Source organism: Thamnophis elegans, chromosome 5 (assembly GCF_009769535.1).
Source record: "Thamnophis elegans isolate rThaEle1 chromosome 5, rThaEle1.pri, whole genome shotgun sequence".
Taxonomy (NCBI): Eukaryota; Metazoa; Chordata; class Lepidosauria; order Squamata; family Colubridae; genus Thamnophis; species Thamnophis elegans.
This window is the reverse complement of record NC_045545.1, coordinates 93,399,095-93,422,038: the sequence shown is the minus strand read 5'-3', so window position 1 is coordinate 93,422,038 and position 22,944 is coordinate 93,399,095.

Below are 22,944 nucleotides of genomic sequence, written 5' to 3'. Positions count from 1 at the left end.
TAGCAAAGCTCAGAGAGCACCAAGGAACCCATAGTCCTTGTCCTCCTCCCCCTCCTCTGCACCAACACCCCTTCCTTTTAGCACTGATGATGTTACCCAGCTGGGTAATGAAATGTCTTCAAGAAAACCACCTAGCTCAGACAACACGAAGGACCCCCACAGTTGTCACCATCGTCTTCCTCCTCTTCCCTCCCTCTTCCCCTTCTCCGCAAACCCCATTCCAAGCTAGCATTGATGATGTCATCTAGTTTGGTAATGAAACATCTGCAAAAAAACCAACCAACCTCAGAGAGCCCCAAGGAACCCACCCTCCTCCTTCTCCTCTCCACAAACTCCTTCCCTTTTAGCACTGATGATGTTACCTAATGAAACCTTTGTAAGAAAACTACCCAACTCAGAAAACACCAAGGGCTCAGAAAACACCAAGGGCTCCACAGTTCAACCTTGTGTTATAAATATTCTCTTTTATTGGAAACCCCTTTATCGCCAGTGGGCATATGATCCCATATTGGAAGTTCTGGGAGTTTTGCTGGATATAGAAGATGTCCATCAAATGATTCAATTCATCTGTAGGAACTGAAGGAAGCGGGTTTTGGAATCCTTGGTAGTTTCTGAGTCTGGTGGTTTGCTTGTTTCATTACCCCCAATAGTGGGAGGGAGTATGTGGGTTTTGTTCTCTGTCTGTCTGTCTAGGGAATTCTTGAAAGCTTGGCATTCAAACAAACCAGCCTGTCAGCGTTCCAAATACCATGTAGAATCAAATCAGAATCGAAGGCAAAACTATGCTTAAAGTTCCAATTTAATAAAGCAGGCATGTTGGCACATAGCTGTGGGGATCCCAACTCTGGAAGTTACATCAGAATCCCACCCAGTTAAAAGTTCATGATCTTGTCCCCACACCCACAGTCCATCACATGGTCCAATAGCAATAGCAATAGCAGTTAGACTTATATACCGCTTCATAGGGCTTTCAGCCCTCTCTAAGCGGTTTACAGAGTCAGCATATTGCCCCCAACAACAATCCGGGTCCTCATTTTACCCACCTCGGAAGGATGGAAGACTGAGTCAACCCTGAGCCAGTGAGATTTGAACAGCCGAACTGCAGAACTGCAGTCAGCTGAAGTAGCCTGCAGTGCTGTATTTAACCACTGCACCACCTCGGCTCTATCCCAATCTTCTCCTTCCATGCTGGCGTCCATGCCCAGCTTCTTCTGGGCAGGTGTACTGGTGTGGAGACAAAGGATGACCTTGGCTTCTAGCAAAGAATGAAAAACAATACATTCCAAAATCCTATTCCTTCTAATCCCCCCTCCCATTGACTATACTTAAAGAAACAGCACAATGAAATAAGAAAAAGCGTGGCAGGCCAAAACTCCAAAAGGAATACAAATGCAGGCCTGACATAGCCATTGATGGACACACTGAGATAAAGCACATTTACACACACCATTCAGCAGAGACAATAAAAAAGATACAAAGGACACAAAAAAACCCAGAAGAATCCTTTTCAGCAACCAACAACCAACTGCTAATAATCCCTGCTTATCACCAGACAAACAATCAAGCAGAAAACAATACCCCAATCAAGGAACTACCGAGGAGAAAACTATACCGCCACAAAACTGGCAGGGCAACCTGCTGAGTATAAATGGAATAAAAACCCCACACTCGCTCACACTGATGATGTTATCTAGTTGGGTAACAAAACACCTGCAAGCAAATAACCAAGTTCAGAGAGCACCAAGGACTCCTGGTGTTCAGTCCCGAGCCTCAAATATTCTCTTTTGTTGGAGCTTATTTTCTCTCTCGTGAATTTGGAGCCACGTTTTCCAATGATGAGTTCTTGGAAACTCAAATGCTGACACATTATTAGGCTAAATCTTCAGCTCGCTTAATAGCCTTAAGATGGTTTTAAGATTCTGCTAATGCATTGTGTTGGATCAGTAAATGCCAAAGTAATTAAACCCTATCTATTGAGGGAACGGGAGAGCTATGAAGCCCGAACATAAATAAAAATAGGTAGATAATTTGCTGCCTTATATATACAGTAACAGCCTGCCCTTTGGATTGTATAATGGCATGATTTTTCTCTCGCCCTTCAAAGGAAGGGAAAGAGGGAAGGAAAGCAAGACTACCGTGAAAAATGCTCCTTTTTTTCTCTTTCTTTTAAAAAAAAGCGTACTTGAAGTCTGCAGGGAGCCCTTATTTAACAAGATAAAATCACGACTGAATGGTTATGGAAGGAGCAGATAAAGTCCAACATGACAGGGAGGGGGAAAAAAACTTGTTCCCTTGATGAAATAACTTCGTTGCATTAGCATTCTGTTGACGTGGTGCCACCAAGGAAAACAAATCAAGAAAAACAAAATTAGGAAATGCAGCTGAAATGATGAAGAGGAGCAACCGGAATAGAAATTCCTTCAAAGAATGAATTAAATGAACTGGGAAGGTCTCTAGATCAGTTTCCTTTAAGGAATTCTGCATTAAGTGTCTTTTCAAAAGAGAAAAAAAAAACCAGTGATAGCTGTTAGGTAAACTCCCCGTTGGGAGAGCGAGTAGGTTCAATGAAGCATTGTGAGAGTTGTGTAGGAGAACACACAAACCAGCATACAGAGACATTGCAGTTTAAATAGGCTTTCACTTTCGTGGAAATAGAGGTATCAGAGTCCATCAAACAGTCCAAGTCATACACGGATAAGATAGTCAGTCATCAATGTCTTTCAGTTAAGGGATAATCCAAATAACATAGTCCAGTATCATAGAATCAGTCCGGTACACAAAGTTTGCTAACAGTTGCAAAACTTACAATAGCTCACGGAACTTCCAGCTTCCAAAAACACTCAGATCAGATCAGCCCAGCATCTAACAAACAGAGAAAGCTAACAGTCGTTCTGGCTCCCTCTAATGGCCGATTGAGGGAAACAGCAATCACATTTTACAGTATGATTTAAAGAAACAGATACAGTATTGTTACATGATTTATATATTGCTAACCTAACCGTTAGATTATATTCCTAACAATAGCAATAGCACTTAGACATATACAGCTTCACAGTGCTTTACAGCCCTCTCTAAGTGGTTCACAGAGTCAGCCTATTGCCCCCCCAAAATCTGGGGCCTCCTTTTAGAGAGGGAAGGGGTGGGGGGAAGAGGAGGAGAGAAAGAAGGAGTGGAAAGAGGAGAGAGGAGAAGGAGAGAGGAAAGGGAAGTAGAGAAGAGAAGGGCAACAGAGGGAAGAAAGGAGGTAGGGAGGTGGAGGAGAGAGGGAGAAGAATGTGATGGATAAGGTTCAAATATGGTGTATGGAGAGCAGAAGAGCCAATAATTGATTTTGGGAGTTGATGGCAAGACGAATTGATGTAAACATTTAATAATACAATATGATGTTGGCTATGTAATAATATACATGTAGTTGTGCGTTATGAAAATGGAAAAATTAATTTTTTTAAAAAAATCTGGGGCCTCCTTTTACCCACCTCGGAAGGATGAGTCAACCTTGAGCCTGGTGGGATTTGAACTGCCAAACTGCAGGCAGCCGGTGATCAGCAGAAGTAGCCTGCAGTACTGCCCTCTAATCACTGTGCCACCACGGCTCTGGTGGTGTGGTGATTAAATCGTCCCATTAAAAAGGCTGGGATTTAGGTTGACCTCTTCCCAAAGTGATTCTCCAAGGAAGAGGAGATGATGATGGGGCAAAACCAAACTAATCCACTGGTTAGGCCTGTGTTTCCCAACCTTTGGCAACTTGAAGATGTCCGGACTTCAACTCCCAGAATTCCCCAGCCAGCGAATGCTGGCTGGGGAATTCTGGGAATTGAAGTCCGGACATCTTCAAGTTGCCAAGGTTGGGAAACACTGGGTTAGGCTACCCTCACATTGCACGCAGGGGGATTCTGGGAGTGCAATGATGGCTGGGGAATTCTGGGAATTGAAGTCCCCACATCTTGAAATTGCCAAGTTTGAGAAACACAGTATAATATGCAATTGGCTCATCTTTTTCTTCGTATTTGTAAAAACAAATGAGAAGACAAATGGCACAGTAGGTAACATGCTGGCCTGGAAACCAGGAGGTTGGGAATTTTAGTCCTGTTTTAGGTATGGAAACCAGCTGTGTGACTTTGGGTCAATCACCAAGAGACTGTGAGTTCTAGTCCTGCCTTAGATATGAATGTCAGCGGAGTGACTTTGGGCCAATCACCAGGAGACTGTGAGTTCTAGTCCTGCCTTAGATATGAAACCCAGCTGGGTGACTCTGGGCCAATAACCAGGGGACTGTGAGTTCTAGTCCCACCTTAGACAAGAAAATCAGCTGGGTGACTTTGGGCCAATCATCAGGATATATATATATATATATATATAGTCACAACCCCTGGTAAGCCCCAATTATGGGAGGAAGCTAACTGCTTCCATCATCTGTCAATCGGCTTTTTACTGTTGCCTTTGTTATATTTGTTTATATACAAATAAAACACACACACACACACACACATATATATATATGTTATATTTGTGCTGATAAATAAATAAAGGGTTTAGAGACTAGTATAGATCTATTTCAAGCTATTTAGCTCTCATCAGCTAGCCATACCCTTACTGGGAATCGAGCCTGTGCTGTATTGCCTCTAAGGCAGATGTGTTAACCATTGAGCCACAGAGCTCGACTCCTTATCAGCCAGCCAGGGTGAAAGGTATCTATTTAGATTTTACAACCCCCGGTATGCCCAAATATGGGAGGAAGGTCACTACTTCCTCCCATATTTGGGCATACCGGCGGTTGTAAAATCTAAATATATGTATATGTATATGTATGTGTATGTGTATGTGTATGTGTATGTGTATGTCTATGTCTATGTCTATGTCTATGTGTATGTCTATGTCTATGTCTATGTCTATGTCTATGTCTCTATCTATCTATCTATCTATCTATCTATCTATCTATCTATCATCTATCTATCTATCTATCTATCTATCTATCTATCTATCTATCTATCTATCTATCTATCTATCTATCTATAGTGTCACAACCCCTGGTATGCCCAAATATGGGAGGAAGTCTACTGCTTCCATTCTCTGTCCTTTATTTATTTATCAGCACAAATACAACACACACACACACACACACACATATATATGATAGAGAGATAGAGAGATAGAGATAGATAGAGATAGATATCTATATCTATATCTATATCTATATCTATATCTATATCTATATCTATATCTATATCTATATCTATATCTATATCTATATCTATATCTATATCTATATATCTATATCTATATCTATATCTATATCTATATCTATATCTATATCATCTATATCTATATCATCTATATCTATATCTTTATCTATATCTATATCTATATCTATATCTATATCTATCTATATCTATCTATCTATCTATCTATCTATCTATCTATCTATCTATCTATCTATCTATCTAAGACACTATCTACATTTATTGCTGACTGGAAATTTCTTAGAGATTTTTGTGTAAAAAAATGAAAAAAATTGACTTGTGATTTATAGTTTGGATGATTCGACAGGATAGATTACAGGAAGAACAGTAATAATGCTGTAACTTTAGAGAGCAATGTTAAATATATCTGTATTTTATAACTGCTGTGAAGAATGCAGAAAGCCATATTTCTTTTCTGTTTTTCTTCCACTTTTTTCCTTTTTGGGCATGTCTGCATAAACAGAGGCATAGAATCAAGCTCGGCACTCTTCCCCCCTTTACAAAACAGCAGTTGGGGGGGGAGGAGTTTGGAAAGCTCATAGAGAGGGGAGCTGCCCCTTTCAAAGATGATTCCTTGTCAATAGCAACACAGGGAAAAGTAGCAATAGCAATAGCAATAGCAGTTAGACTTATATACCGCTTCATGGGGCTTTCAGTCCTCTCTAAGCGGTTTACAGAGTCAGCATATCGCCCCCAACAACAATCCGGGTCCTCATTTTACCCACCTCGGAAGGATGGAAGGCTGAGTCAACCCTGAGCCGGTGAGATTTGAACAGCCGAACTGCAGAACTGCAGTCAGCTGAAGTAGCCTGCAGTGCTGCATTTAACCACTGGGCCACCTCGGCTCTTAAAGTGCTGAAGGGACAGCTCCTCCAGGAACCTCAGCCACCAGTGAGGAATATGAAGCCACCTGGGAGAAGAGTGACCCGGAAAATTTGCTACACAAGCTGCAGGGACGCAAACCCTTTCCCCAGGAATCATTGGAGGCTGATACCATTTTATAAAGCCTTGGTAAGGCCACACTTGAAATACGGCATCCAGTTTTGGTCGCCATGATGTAAAAAAGATGTTGAGACTCTAGAAAGAGTGCAGAAAAGAGCAACAAGGAGGATTAGGAGACTGGAGACTAAAACATATGAAGAACGGTTGCAGGAACTGGGTATGTCTAGTTTAATAGCTGTGTTCTGATATCTCAGGGGTTGCCACAAAGAAGAGGGAGTCAAGCTATTCTCCAAAACACCTGAGGGAAGGACAAGAAGCAATGGGTGGAAACTAATCAAGGAGAGAAGCAACCTAGAATTTAGGAAAAATTTCCTGACAGTGCGAATAATTAATCAGTGGAACAACTTGCCTCCAGAAGTTGTGAATGTCCCAACACTGGAAGTTTTTAAGAAGATGTTGGATAATCATTTGTCTGTATTGGTGTAGGGTTTCCTGCCTAGGTAGCGAGTTGGACTAGAGGACTTCCAAGGACCCTTCCAACTCTGTTATTTCTACTTGTTCTTTTCTTTTCCTTCATGACTTTATATTAGTTTGTGCTAGCTTTTATCGACTCATTTCAAAGTTTTAATTAAATATTATATCCTGAACAAAAAAGCATGAAATTGTATCAATGCAAATTGGGTGGTCAAATGTCAGCAGTGTGGTTCCAGCCCATTTTAACTGGTGCTGAAAACTTGCAGGGGGTAGAAATAGGAATAGCTGACCCTGTTATAGGTAGTCCTTGATTTATAACCATAAGTAAGCCCCAACTTGCTAAGTGAGATAGTTGCTTAGTGAGTTTTGCCCCATTTGATGACCTTCCTTGCCACAATTGTTAAGTGAATCGGCGATGTTGTTAGGTGATTTGTCAGTTGTTAAGTGATTGTAGAAAGTCAGCACCTACCCATCCTCCTAGAGAATGGAATATTTGGGGGAATATTAAAAAAGGCAGGATATACTATTTGGGTGTATAGGCTCGAGAAAAGCTTCCGGAGCTCAGGGAGGGCAAAAACACACACCCACACCATTGTGGTGCAGGAGGCTGACTAGGCCATGCCCACCATGGCCACACCCACCCAGTAACCAGGCAGAGAACCCCTTGCTAAAATTTTCGAAGCCCACCCCTGATTAGGACAGAAACCTGAGTTGCCCACCGCTTCGTTCCCTCCGTACGTACAAAGGCAGAGGTGGGTTCCTACCAGTTCGCACCTATTCGGTAGAACCGGTTCGTCAAATCTACCGAACCGGTTAGAAGAGGTTCCACCAGTGGACCCAGAAAGCAGGCCACACCTACAAAAGAGGTTCCAAAAATTTTTGTAACACACCACTGGTCCTTGGATAGGATTATTCTACACTACCATGCTCATATTTATAAAACTCAGTGCCTCTGTGAAAGGTAAGGATGACTACTGCGTTTGTGGTGCAATCAGAACATTGTGTGTGTTGAAGTTGTTTTAACACAAACCAAAGATGCCTTTTATAAAACAAGTTTACATCCTATTCTTATGCATGCCAGTGCTGTGTGTGAGGGAATTTAAGGTGGTTCTGACAAGTGTCGTTGGCATCTTCATATCCGGTCACATGAGCAGCAAGCCACTCCCATCTGGCACATGGGCGGCAAGCCACTCCCACAAAGGAGGCCACACCCACAGAGTAGGTTCGAACAATTTTTGAAAGCCACCACTGTACAAAGGCCAGTTGAGGGTCACACTTCAGCTAACTGTTCAGCTCGCTATGAATCCATTTTGCCTCTCCGTTTCTATGTGAGTTTTATCATGCTTGGAGCTGATACTTATCAAAGACACCCTTAACAGGAGCGCTGAGAGGTTTATTCATCGTTAATGCAAGCCGAGATAAATATGGGTGGCCCGTGCGTGTTCAAAACCATCACTTTGAGCAGAAATGAATTTTTATTCCTTTCTGTCCTACTGTTTTCCCATTAAGGTAGCCTCTTTTCTTAAGCCTCCTGAAAAGAAAAGAAAAAAAAAAAGAAAGAAAGATCAGACTGGATGCCTGCCAAATAAGCATGAATAAATAGAGGTTAGTAGAGCGGACAGGGACAAATGATACGTTTTTGCACATCTTTCCAGTATCAGTGAAAATTGCTTTCTCTTTCCATTCAGCTAATGCTTCTTCCATATATAATGGCCTCAAGTGGATTGCTTCTGCCAACCCTTGCTGATGTCATTGCTCGCTGGAATAGAATATCAGAATAGAATAGAATTAAGGAATAGAATAGAATATCAGAATAGAATAGAATTAAGGAATAAAATAGAATTAAGGAATAGAATAGAAAATCAGAATAGAATAGAATAGAATATCAGAATAGAATAGAATAGAATATCAGAATAGAGTAGAATATCAGAATAGAATAGAATAGAATTAAGGAATAGAATAGAAATAAGGAATAGAATAGAATATCAGAATAGAATATCAGAATAGAATAGAATAGAATTAAGGAATAGAAGAGAAATAAGGAATAGAAGAGAAATATGGAAGAGAATGGAAGAATGGAATAGAATAGAATAGAATATCCAAATAGAATAGAAATAAGGAAGAGAATAGAATTAAGGAATGGAATAGAATAGAAATAAGGAATAGAATAGAATATCAGAATAGAATAGAATTAAGAAATAGAATAGAAATAAGGAAGAGACTAGAAATAAGGAAGAGAATAGAAATAAGGAATGGAATGAAATAGAATAGAATATCGGAATAGAATAGAATATCGGAATAGAATAGAATTTCGATATAGAGTAGAAATAAGGAATAGAATAGAATATCAGAATTGAATAGAATGGAATGGAATTAAGGAATAGAATAGAAATAAGGAAGAGAATAGAAATAAGAAATAGAATGGAATGGAATGGAATAGAATAGAATAGAATACCGGAATAGAATAGAATATTGGAATAGAATAGAATATTGGAATAGAATAGAATTTCGGAATAGAGTAGAAATAAGGAATAGAATAGAAATAAGGAATGGAATGGAATAGAATAGAACAGAAATAAGGAATAGAATGGAGTGGAACAGAATAGAATAGAATATCAGAATAGAATAGAATATCGGAATAGAATAGAATATCGGAATAGTATAGAATTTCGGAATAGAGTAGAAATAAGGAATAGAATAGAATATCAGAATAGAATAGAATTAAGGAATAGAATAGAATATCAGAATAGAATAGAATTAAGGAATAGAATAGAAATAAGGAAGATAACAGAAATAAGGAAGAGAATAGAAATAAGAAATGGAATGGAATAGAATAGAACAGAAATAAGGAATAGAATGGAATGGAATAGAATACCGGAATAGAAGAGAATATTGGAATAGAATAGAATTTCGGAATAGAGTAGAAATAAGGAATAGAATAGAATAACAGAGTTGGAAGGGACCTTGGAGGTCTTCTAGTCCAACAGATACCCTGCACCTGAATGACCATATGAGTCTCTTAACAGCTGCAGTGATTTGCTTAACAACTGTGGCAAACATGGTCATAAAATACTGGGCACGAGTCCCTTAACAACCGCTTTGTTCAGCAACGGAAATATTGTTCTCAGCCGTAAATCAAGGATAACCTGTGGCTGATCTTCTAATTAGTGCATAAACTAAAGAGGATGGGGTAAGAAGATGCGATAAGAATTGTACAACAATCCAGGTAGTCCTTGACTTACAATGGTTCATTTACCGACCATTTAAAGTTACAACGGCACTGAAAAAAAGTGGTTGATGGCCATTTTTCACACTTACGACCATTGCAGCATCCCCCATGGCCACGTGATTTACATTTGGATGCTTGACAACTTCATATCTACGACGGTTGCAGTGTCCCGGGGTCACATGATCCCCTTTTGCGACCTTCTGACAATGGGGAAAGCCAGTTCACTTAACAACCATGTACTGCAGTGATTCGCTTAACAAATGTGGCAAGGAAAGTCGTAAAATAGGGCAAAACTCACCTAACCAATTTCTCGCTTAGCAACATACATTCTGGACCCAATTGTGCACCGAGGACTATCTGTGTACGAGTCCTTCCTTACTATTCTTCTCACTTTCCACCTACACGAAAAAGCTACTATAATGTTGCAGGAAAATGACAGGCTTTAGACTTCTCAGGGTGCAGGAAAAATTTATTTGGCAGCCAGGTTCAGAAAGCTAGCCCATGGCTAGCATTGCAAGTTCTGAACAACCTTCATTATCGAAGCACGTGTTCTTATACATTCTCAAAAGCATTGCAACACGGAAATACTTAATACATTTCTTAGTGGTTATTTTTGGGGGAAAGCCTTATAAGGAGATGGGGTCTTACTTCTCCTTTTGTTACAGGTATAGACTACGTGTCATTAATGAACTTTATCTGAACCTTGTGGTTTGGATTTTTGACATAGGGATGTTGGCTAGAACATCTTGTGGTTAGAGGCTGATGACATTTCCTTTAAGCAAACTTCTAACTCTCCCTTTTATGCCGTGTCTTCATTCTTACATTTTTAATCCATATTTCATTCTACTTTAATAAAGCTTTGCAAATTTTCATCCACTGTGCCCCAGGTGGGGGAAAGCTTTTTTCTACACATTTCACAGGACGTTACTGTTCATTAAACAGGAAAAACAAATAACAGCTGCCATGAAATGTTGAGAGAAATGTCCTTCTGGGTTCAGTTCCAAGTGGGGAGAAAGACACTGGAAACATGGTGGCTGTTTGGAAAGATGGTTTTAATGGTGGACAGGATCACATGCCTTGAAGATGTTGGGTGAAGGAAAAAAAGGGAAGAGGTGCTGAAAGTGCCTGAGTTTTATGCCCTCTTTGGACTTTTGAATTTGAGCTTGCATTCTGATTGGTTGTCAGACTCCCATGGGGCCATGCAGGGGCAACTCTGTAGGCTGTTCTGAGTCCCAGGCTTGGTTGAGCCTTGCTCAGAGGTGGGTTCCTACCAGTTCGCACCTATTAGGTAGAACCGGTTCGTCAAATCTACTGAACCTGTTAGAAGAGGTTCCACCAGTGGACCCGGAAAGCAGGCCACACCTACAGAAGAGGTTCCACAATTTTTTGAAACCCACCACTGGTCCTTGGATATGATTATTCTACACTATCATGCTCCTATTTATAAAACTCAGTGCCTCTGTGAAAGGGAAGGATGACTACTGCGTTTGTGGTGCAATCAGAACATTGCGTGTGTTGAAGTTGTTTTAACGCAAACCAAAGATGCCTTTTAAAAAACAAGTTTACATCATATTCTTATGCATGCCAGTACTGCGTGTGAGGCAATTTAAGGTGGTTCTGACAAGTGTTGTCGGCATCTTCATATCCGGTCACATGGGCGGCAAGCCACTCCCACAAAGGAGGCCACACCCACAGAGTAGGTTCGAACAATTTTTGAAACCCACCACTGGCCTTGCTGGGTGATGATCAGCAGTTATGGGTGTACCGGTGGCAGCTGGGAGCAGCAGCCACCGAACTGGAACAGTGTTTTGGAGGCCCCGCCCGCCTGCCCACCCGCCCACTTTCCTTACCTGTATTTAAGCCAACCGCGCCATTTGCACACGTGCACACAGCATACGGTGCCTGTGCGACTTCCTCTGAGCAGCTGGAGTGTCGCAGTATGGTGGGTGTGCATGCATGCATGCACAGTGCACATGCCCGAGGTGGACGCCCGGCGCCATCACAGCATACCGGTTGCGAAAGGATCCAGAACCCACCACTGGTGATGATGTAATGGAAGTGCTTTGGGCAATTCCTCCAATGGCTCTGCCTGAAGGAGGTAGATCTTTGTTATGTAGAATAGACTGGCTCAGGCCTTAATGGCGCATTGACAAAGATGGGAGGGGGGCGGGCGGAGAAATGAGTTTCTGCCTCCCTTTTAGGAGAAATATTCTGCCCTTTTAATATTTCCTAAAATATCTCATTTTCCTAGGAGAGGGGTGGATGCTAACTTCCTGCAGAAAGAAACATTCAAACAATCTCAAGCCAGAAAATAAAAGTCTTGCCTCAATTTTGGATGTCTTCCTGTTGTCCTTCCTGGTGTCCCGGTATGTATTTCCAATGATGCAGCAGTGGCAATAACAGGTAAGGGATTTTAAATGAGGGACACAAAGGAGATTTGCATTGCTCCATGAAAAAGTCTGAGGTGACCAATTTTAAAACGGTTCTCAGTGCACCAAAGATCATTTGTGTTGGAAATCTCTTTGTTGTTTATTTATTCATATTCCATCTTTATCTTTTTTTTTTAAAAAAAGGAAATAACTCAAAGGAGTGAACTAACCTAATACTCTTTCCTCCTCCAATTTCCCCCATAACCACAATCCTATGAAGTGGGTTTAGGGCAGAGGTGTCCAAACTTGGGAACTTTAAGATTTGTGGACTTCGACTCCCAGAATTTCCCAGCCTGCCCCCTTCACCAAAATGGCCATGCAGAGCCTTTAGGAGGCTTCCAGAGTGCTCCTGGGGGCTGGGGAGGGCAGAAATGAGGGAAAAATGGGCCATTTTTGCTTGTTTTTGCCCCCCAGCCCCCAGGAGCACTCTATAAGCCTCCTAAAGGCTATGCATGCCCTTTTTTTTTGACAAAAAACGGCCCGTTTTTGTTACATACTAGCTTCAGCTGTAGCGGTTTCCACCAAGGTCCTCTGTTCCGGCAAGAACAGAGGTTTAATCTCATTGGTCGAAGGGTCTATAAAAGGGCTGCTGTCAGATTCAACCTTCACTGGATTGTTCTCACTTGTTGCATTTAATAAAGAGCTGTTGTTACCATTAGCCTGTGTGTGCCTATCCATTACCCGATCTAACAGTTTTCGTGAAAAATAGGCTGTATTTTGCTCGTTTTTGGGCCCCCAGCCCCTAGGAGCACTCTGCAAGCCCCCTAAATGATATGCATACCCTTTTTGATGAAAAATGGGCCCACTTTTGGGGAAAATGGGCTGTTTTTGGGAGGTCTGCAGAGTGCAAAAACTTTTTTTTAATTTGCCTCTTCAAAATCTTTGTGTGTCTTATACTCCAGTGCGTCTTATACTCCGAAAAATATGGTATGTCTTCAGAACCTTTCAAAACAGTGTCAAAATCAGGGCCTTAACTTCATAGGGATGATGTTCCACAGGGAGGGAGCCACCACGGAGAAGGCCCTTCTTCTTGGTGCCACTAGATGGACTTCCTTAAGAGAGGGGGGGGGTTTCCATAATATCCCCTGCCTCCCTGTTTGGGTGGGTCAGGTAGTTATGTAACTGGGAAAAGATGGTCCTTCAAATAACCTGGCTCCAGACCATGTGGGGCATTTAAGGTGACAATTCAAGATTCAGAACCTTGGGCCTGGATGCAAATTAGCAACCAACGCAGCTCCACAGCCCGCTCCAGACAGATTCATTCTTAATGGCCTGTAAAGCAGAATCTGCATCCTACCTTTGTAATGGCATCACCTTCAAACTGCACGTAATTTGTCTTTTGCTTTAGGAATCATGGGAGTCAGCTATTAGGAAACGGATGCTGATATTAAAATGCTGGACTAGCCACCTTGGCTGTAATTGAAGTTCATTGACCTGGGTGTCCTTTGGTCCAGTTTAATTGCAGAAGAACTGATTCTCTTGCAATGTGTAAATCTGGAAATTTAGAAGGCGGGAGGAAGTCTTGCTGACTTTCAGGTCATTCACCTGACCAGACAACCCGAGATGACACCTTTAAACCAGAGAGAAAAGAATTTGAATTTGAATTTGAATTTGAATTTGCTTTATTTGTATGCCGCCCTTTTCCCTGAGGGGACTCAGGGCGGCTCACAATTCAAGGGGGGGGGGAAACAAAACAAATTCCAGAACAAAAAGACCATACACTACTAAAAACACAACAATCATACCATTCGGAGTGGGGCTGGAAGTCTTTAGCCCCAAGCCTGTCGGAACAGCCAGGTTTTAAGGGCTGTGCGGAAGGCCTGGAGGGTGGTGAGGGTACGAATCTCCACGGGGAGTTCGTTCCAGAGGGTCGGAGCAGCCATAGAGAAGGCTCTCCTCCGGGTAGTCGCCAGTCGGCACTGGGCGGCTGATGGAATTCGGAGGAGGCCTAATCTGTGGGATCTAATCGGTCTAGTGGAGGTAATTGGCAGCAGGCGGTCTCTCAAGTATCCAGATCCAATACCATGAAGGGCTTTGTAGGTGACAACTAGCACCTTGAAGCGTATCCGAAGACCAACAGGCAGCCAGTGCAGCTCGCGGAGGATAGGTGTTACGTGGGTGAAACGAGGCACACCCATGATCGCTCGCGCGGCCGCATTCTGGACAAGCTGAAGTCGCCGAATACTCTTCAAGGGCAGCCCCATGTAGAGCACGTTGCAGTACTCCAGCCTAGAGGTCACAAGGGCACGAGTGACTGTTGTGAGAGCCTCCCGGTTCAGGTAGGGACGCAACTGGTGCACCAGGCGAACCTGGGCAAATGCCCCCCTGGTCACAGCTGACAAATGGTGTTCAAAAGTCAGCTGTGGGTCCAGGAGGACTCCCAAGTTGCGGACCCTGTCTGAGGGGCGTACAATTTGACCCCCCAGCCTGAGAGATGGAACACTTGGCCAATTAGTGGGAGGGAGAAGAAACAGTTTTCCTTGATGTATGGGTTACAGCAATGTGTGAATGCTCCAGTTGCAGTTTCTCCTACAATTCATGATGATTAAGAATTAATTAGAACAAATAATCAATGGAACGACTTGCCTCCAGAAGTTGTGGGCACTTCAAATCTGGAGGTTTGTAAGAAAAAATTGGACACAAAATTATTTGTGTCAGGGTTCCAAATAGCATCCAAAAGTAAATCAGAGTCCAAGGCAAAGTATTGCTCCAAGTTCCAATTTGTTAAGAGAGCCATGTTGGCACATCTGGGAAAACCCGAATCTGAAAGCTTCCCAGTTTTCCCCACCCAGTTGAAAGTTCAAAATCTTGTCCCACTCCACACCCACCAGCCCATCACATGGTCCAATCTTCCACTGCCATGCTGGCAATTCCACCCATCCAGTTCCAGTCAGGTGCAGAGGTGCAAAGACAAAGGATGACCTTGGTTTTTCTAGAAAGAATTTTGTTATGGCTACATAGCATCTAACTCCTTACAATTCCCCCTCCCATTTTCCCACAATACAAAATGCATAGCAGGATAATAGAAAGTGTGGCCGGCCAAAGATCCAAAGGAAAAGATGGCTGCAGGCCTGACAATTTGTCTGAAATATTATAGGGTTTCCTGCTTGAGTAGGGTTGGACTAGAAGACCTCCAAGGTCCCTTCCAAATCTGTTATTGCTATTCTGTTATTCCGTTATTTTGTTATTCCGTTATTCTGTTATTCTGTTATTGCTATTCTGTTATTCCGTTATTTTGTTATTCCGTTATTCTGTTATTCTGTAGGAAGTTATTATCTAGCCCTCTCTTGAAAAATGAAATATCCTAGGAAATATTGAAAAGGCAGAATATTTCCCTGGATCTGAAAAAGGAAGAAACATGTTTTAAAGACAGAGAAGCTCCCTGCAGCTTCCTGCCACTCCCCACCTTTGTCAATGGGCTGTTAAAGCCCAAGCTAGTCCACTTTACATAATAAAGAGTTCTCCCCTTCAGCTCCAGAGTGATGGGGTTAAGGCAGGACTAGCCTTCACGCACTCACCACATGGCATCTGAGAACTCAACCAAACCTGGATTCAAAACACAGCCTAGAGAGTTGCCCCTGCATGGCCCCCTGGGAGTCTGACAACCAATCAGAATACAAGCTCAAGATCAAAGGCCAGACAGAGGGCATAAAACCAGGGACTTTCAGCATCTCAGCCCTTTTTTCCCCCTTCCTTCTCTTCTTCACCCAACATTGAAGCACGTGATCACCTTTTCTGTTCAGGACTCAAGCCATGTGGTCCTGTCCACCATTAAAACCATCTTTCCAAGCAGCCTCCATGTCTCCAGTGTCTTTTCCCCCACTTGGAGCCCAACCCAGAAGGACATTTCTTCCAACAATTCCACTATTCTGTTACAAAACGAGGTTGCAAAAGACTTTGCATATTGTATGAATCCAGCCGGGCTTCCTGAATCTCCAAATCAAAGCTTTCCAATGCTCCAAATGTAATTGGGGACCTCACTCCAACCTAGCTATGGGTTATGCATTTAAGGAACATCAAATCAGAATACTTCTGCCTTGTCTGCTGTGTAAATTCAGCGATTTGTTCTGCAGCAGCTTGCAATTACAAATAAAACATGAGCGTCCTGATTTTTTGTAGGCCGTTTCCCTGGGATGTATGCAAAGTTGTATTGCAGCTTGCCTTTGAAAAATGCACATTATTTGTGTGCAGGCTTTGAGCTGAAAAATTGCACTGCCAAATTGAAGAAGCACGACAGTCCGAAGGGAAAATGGATTTCAGTCCACCTAATGTGCAACTTAGCTCCGTTACAGGTGATGTGTGGCCTAAATGATCTTGTCCCCATCACTGTGTCCAGGATCTATTTTGGTATTTTGTAGGTAATCAACACACCCAAAGTAGAAACATATCCTTCCTGTAATGTCCTCGTCTTCCTGTTTCCTCCTCCTCTTCCCCCTCCCACCTCCTCCTGCCTCCTCCTCCTCCTCCTCCTCCACCTCCTCCTCCTCCTTATCTTGGTTGTATAAACAGAGGCATAGAATCAAAATCACGTTAAGAATTTGTACCAATTTGTACCGCTTTATAAATCCTTAGCAAGACGTCACACTTTGACAGTGGTGGGTTTCAAAAATTGTTCGAACCTACTCTGTGGGTGTGGCCTCCTTTGTGGGAATGGCTTGCCGCCCATGTGACCGGATGGGAGTGGCTTGCCACCCATGTGACCGGATATGAAGATGCCAACGACACTTGTCAGAACCACCTTAAATAACCTCACACACAGCACTGGCATGCATAAGAATATGATGTAAACTTGTTTTTAAAAGGCATCTTTGGTTTGCGTTAAAACAACTTCAACACACGCAATGTTCTGATTGCACCACAAACGCAGTAGTCATCCTTACCTTTCACAGAGGCACTGAGTTTTATAAATATGAGCATGATAGTGTAGAATAATCATATCCAAGGACCAGTGGTGGGTTTCCAAAATTTTTTGGAACCTCTTCTGTAGGTGTGGCTTGCTTTCCGGGTCCACTGGTGGAACCTCTTCTAACCGGTTCGGTAGATTTGACGAACCGGTTCTACCGAATAGGTGCGAACTGGTAGGAACCCACCTCTGCACTTTGAGTACTCTTTTGGTCACCACATTACAAAAAAGATGTTGAGACTTTGGAAAAAGTTCCGAGAAGAGCAACTAAGAGAATGAAAGGCCTGGAGACATAGAAAACATAGGAAGAACGGTTGAAGGAATGGGCTAATCTAGAGACGAGGAGAACTAAGGGTGATATGATAGCAATATTCCAGTATTTGAGGGGCTGCCATGAAGAAGAGGAAGTCAACTTATTTTCCAAAGCACTCGAAGGCTGGACAAGAAGCAATGGCTGGAAACCAATCAAGGAGAGAAGCCACCTGGAATTAAGGAGAAACTTCCTAAGAGTGAGGACAATTAACCAGAGGAACAGCTGGCCTCTGGAAGTTGTGGGTGCTTCATCACTGGGAGTTTTTAAGAAGAGACTGGACAGCCACTTGTCTGAAATGGTACAGGCTCTCCTGCTTGAGCAGGGAGCTGGACTGAAGACTTCTAAGGTACTTTCTAGCTCTATTCTGTTGTTTGTTGTTGTTTGTTGTTTATTTCATTTGTATGCCGCCCTTTTCCCCCGAGGGGGACTCAGGGCGGCTCACAACTCAAAACAAGGGAAGGGGGGGATACAAACAATTTGACAATAACACAAAACAATACATAATTTAAAAGCGCAATAATCATACCATTCGAGATAGGGGCACGGTTCTTTAGCCCCAGGCCTGTCGGAACAGCCAGGTTTTAAGGGCTTTGCGGAAGGCCTGGAGGGTGGTGAGGGTGCGAATCTCCACGGGGAGTTCGTTCCAGAGGGTCGGAGCAGCCACAGAGAAGGCTCTCCTCCGGGTAGTCGCCAGTCGGCACTGGCCAGCGGATGGAATTCGGAGGAGGCCTAGTCTGTGGGATCTAATCGGTTTGGTGGAGGTAATTGGCAGTAGGCGGTCTCTCAAGTACCCAGATCCAATACCATGAAGGGCTTTATAAGTGACGACTAGCGCCTTGAAGCGTATCCAGAGACCAATAGGCAGCCAGTGCAGCTCGCAGAGGATAGGTGTTACATAGGTGAACCGAAGTGCACCCACGATCGCTCGCGCGGCTGCATTCTGGACAAGCTGAAGTCGCCGAATGCTCTTCAAGGGCTGCCCCATGTAGAGCACGTTGCTTCTCTAACATCTGCTATTCTACTCTAACATCTGCCTAAGGTTGCAAGGATGCTGCGAGGAGGCCAGACCATCGCATCCCCAAAGAGCTCCTCTAGGGGGAGCTGTCTCAAGGAAAGCGATCGCACAGGGGACAAAGGAAGTGATACAAAGACATGTTGAAAGCCTCTTTCAAGTCCCTGGATATCGACACCACCTCCTAAGAAACCCTGGCACAAGAGCGATCAACATGGGACATTCTGATCCACCAAGGCTGCCCTAGACATCTGAGGACAGAAGAACAACCATGGCACAAGAGAAGCGAGCACTCCGCAAAGCCAGAGCTGCAAATGGTGCCCACATATATCTACCTGACATGTGGCAGAATATTTCATGCCCGTACAGGCCTTGCCAGCCACCTGCGGACACATCGTGGACAGTCCACAACCTGTCCGATGTCAAAGTCCTCTTCGAACACGATGGTCAAACATCATCATTCTACTCTAACATCTGCCTAACATCTGGGGCACCTGTAGGATGCGCATGTCGTCCTTCTGAGTGCTTTCAGGGCTGTTCTGAACTTCATACGTATCATTTGATTTGTTTAGATTTATGGACGTAGAAATATCTTCCAAATGTCTTTTAGGGTCTCCAATCCTCTTCGGGGTAATAAATCAGAAAGGAAGGAGTGCTTTTGTAAGATTGCTAAATATCCAGCTCACACAAATCCTCCGACGAGCCAATTGCTCCCCCGATGCTCATAATTCACTCCTAATAAAAAATGCTTCTTCAGCAATCCGGTTCTCTTTTTATGAGGCCCCATGACTTGTAATTTGCTTCTGAAGGTCAGTGGGCCAGTGAGTTATAGGCAGCTGAGAGAGGGGGGGGGGGAGGAGAAGGTGAGGGACACTTGCCCAGTTCCTTTAGTGTGGTTGAAATCCAGTTTAGAAAAGGGAACAAAGAAGAATTGGATTCAGTGTATAAGGAAGAAGGTTCTTGCCAGCACTCAAAAATTATAGCCCTAGCAATAGCACTTACCATATTTTTCAGAGTATAAGACGTACCGGAGTATAAGACACAAGTTTATAATAATAATATCAATAGTAATAGGCGCCTTGGGTGCAGTCCCAAAGCAACTGGAGCACCACTTGAACACTGTAGGCATTGACAAATTCGCCATCAGTCAATTGCAGAAGGCAGCTTTACTTGGAACTGCTTCTGTCCTGCGACGATATCTGCAACAGCATCAAACATCCAGATTTGCCTCTCCCAGGTCCTACTCGATAAGTAGACAAAAATGCCAAACCCCAATCTGAACATCTGGCTGACTGTGCGATGAATAACAACAACAACAACAACAACAACAACAACATCTATTGTAAGTTTTGCGACTGCTAGCAAACTTTGAGTACTGAATTGATTATACGATACTGGACTATGTTATTTGGATTATCCCTTAACTGAAAGACATTGATGACCAACTGTCTTATCCGTGTATGACTTAGACTGTTTGATGGACTCTGATACCTCTATTTCCACGAAAGTAAAAGCCTACTTAAACTGCAGTGTCTCTGTATGCTGGTTTGTGTGTTCTCCAACACAACTCTCACGATGCTTCTCTGAACGCACTCGCTCTCCCAGCTTACTTAACAAGTTGCTTAGTTTATTTTTCATTTTATTTCAGACCTATTTAGTAAGATTGCTCCTACTAGCTCATAGAGATGAAATTCTTTGATTAAGAAAGGGAAGAGGTATCCAGAGACCGGGTTGAGGAAATAATAACAATGAGAATGAGAATTACGATTACACTGGGAATATAAAGATGAGCAGAATATGAACAAACAAATTCAAAGTAGAATTACAGACTTTGTCAATGTAACAGAATAACAGAGTTGGAAGGGACCTTGGAGGTCTTCTAGTCCAACCCCCTGCTCAAACTAGACAAACATTCCAGACAAATGGTTGTCCAAACTCGTCTTAAAACCTCCAGCTGGAAGTTTTCAACTTCTGGAAGCAGGTAGATCCACTGATTAATTGTTCTCACTGTCAGGAAATTTCTCCTTAGTTATAGGTTGCTTCTCTCCTTGATTCCATTCATTGGTTCTTGTTCTACCCTCAGGTGCTTTGGAGAATAGCTTGACTATAACTAGGGTTCTTTGTGGCAACCCCTGAGATATTGGAAGAGTGCTATCATGTCTCCCCTAGTCCTTCTTTCTATTAAACTAGACATACCCATTTCCTGCAACCGTTCTTCATTTGTTTTAGTCTCCAGTCCCCCAATTCTCTTTGTTGCTCTTCTCTGCACTCTTTCTAGAGTCTCCACATCTTTTCTACATGGTGGCAACCACTTTAGTTAGAGACAATTAGAAATATTTAGAAGCAACACACCAAGATTGAAGCTCCAAATGCAGAAGTGCCTTCTGCAGATAGTCCTCAATTGACAATTGATCCCAACCTTTCTGCTGCTAGGTGAGACATTTCTTAAGTGAGTTTGCCCCATTTTATGACTTACCTTCCCACCGTTGTTAAGCCAATCACTGTCATTGTTAAATTAGTCAAGCTGTTGTTAAGTAAATCTGGCTTCCCCCATGGACTTTGCTGGTCAGAAGCTCGCAAAAGGGGAATCACATGACTCCAGGACACTGCAACAGTGATAAATATGAACTAGTTAGCAAGCCTATGAATTTTGAACATGTGACCACGGGGATGCTAGAAATGGTTGTAAGTGTGAAAAATGGCCATAAGTTTAGAATAGAATAGAATAAAAATAGACTAGGCTAGACTAGAATAAGGAAATAGGAATAGAATAGAATAGGAATGGAATGGAATAGAATAGAATTAGGAAATAGGAAATAGGAATAGAATAAGGAAATAGGAAATAGGAAATAAGAATAGAATAGGAATAGAATGGAATGGAATAGAATAAGGAAATAGGAAATAGGAAATAGGAAATAGGAATAGAATAAGGAAATAGGAAACAGGAAATAAGAATAGAATAGGAATAGAATAGAATGGAATGGAATGGAATAGAACAGAATAAGGAAATAGGAATAGAATAGGAATAGAATGGAATGGAATAGAACAGAATAAGGAAATAGGAAATGAATAGAATAGAAAAATAGGAAATAGGAATAGAGTAGGAATAGAATAGGAATAGAATAGGAATAGAATAGGAATAATATAAGGAAATAGAAATAGAACAGAATAAGGAAATTGGAAATAGGAATAGAATAAGAAAATAGGAAATAGAATAGAATAAGGAAATAGGAATAAACCGGAATTAGGAAATAGGAATAGAATAGAATAAGGAAATAAGAATAGAACAGAATAGAATAGAATTAGGAAATAGTGAAGGTTGTGAAAGTTGGACCATAAGGAAGGCTGAGCGCCAAAGAATTGAGGCCTTTGAACTCTGATGCTGGAGAAGATTCCTGCGAATCCCTTGGACTGTAAGGTCATCAAACCAGTGAGTCCTACAGGCGATCAACCCTGACTGCTCTTTAGAAGGCCAAATCCTGAAGAGGAAACTCAAAGACTTTGGCCACCTAATGAGAAGGAGGAAGGACTCCCCGGAGAAGAGCCTCATGCTGGGAAAGACTGAGAGCAAAAGAAGTTGGCATGAGGATGGTAGAGGACAGGAAGGCCTGGAGGAACATTGTGCATGGGCTCACGATGTTACTTGCGAAGTTGGACACGACTTTGCAACTAACAACAACAAGAATTAGGAAATATCAAATGAATAAAATAGAATAGAATACTTTATTGTCACTTTGAATGTATACTAATCGGCATACATTAAAATGAAATTACGTTGCATACAGCTCTCAAAGGATCTCCACCTCTAATATAAACATAAACACGACAGGATAAATAAATAAATACAAAATTATGCATGTACCCACGTGTATTATATGACACGGAGAAACAACCCAGTCGAGTTCAAATGTAGACATGCACATGGCACAGTGGTGGGTTTCAAAAACTGTTGGAACCTACTCTGTAGGTGTGGCCTCCCTTGTGGGAGTGGCTTGCCGCCCATGTGAGCGGATATGAAATTATGAATTAGTACTTAGGTCGGTCCAAGTAGCTATTCAAAAACTGGCATTGAAGCATGCAAATCTTAAAGCTGTCAAGTTACAAGATCCTTGCCAGTGGTGGGTTTCAAAATATTTTGGACCCTCTTCTGTAGGTGTGGCCTGCTTTCCGGGTCCACTGGTGGAACCTCTTCTAACCGGTTCGGTAGATTTGACGAACCGGTTCTACCGAATAGGTGCGAACTGGTAGGAACCCACCTCTGACATGGCAAGAGAAACGAATCTTGCACGCTTACCAGAGGGATGGCCTAGGGAACGAAGCTGTAATCTGTAATCTGGAAGTTCCTCTTTTTTTTCAGTGCCATCGTGACTTTGAACAGTCAATCAATGAACCGTTGCAAGTC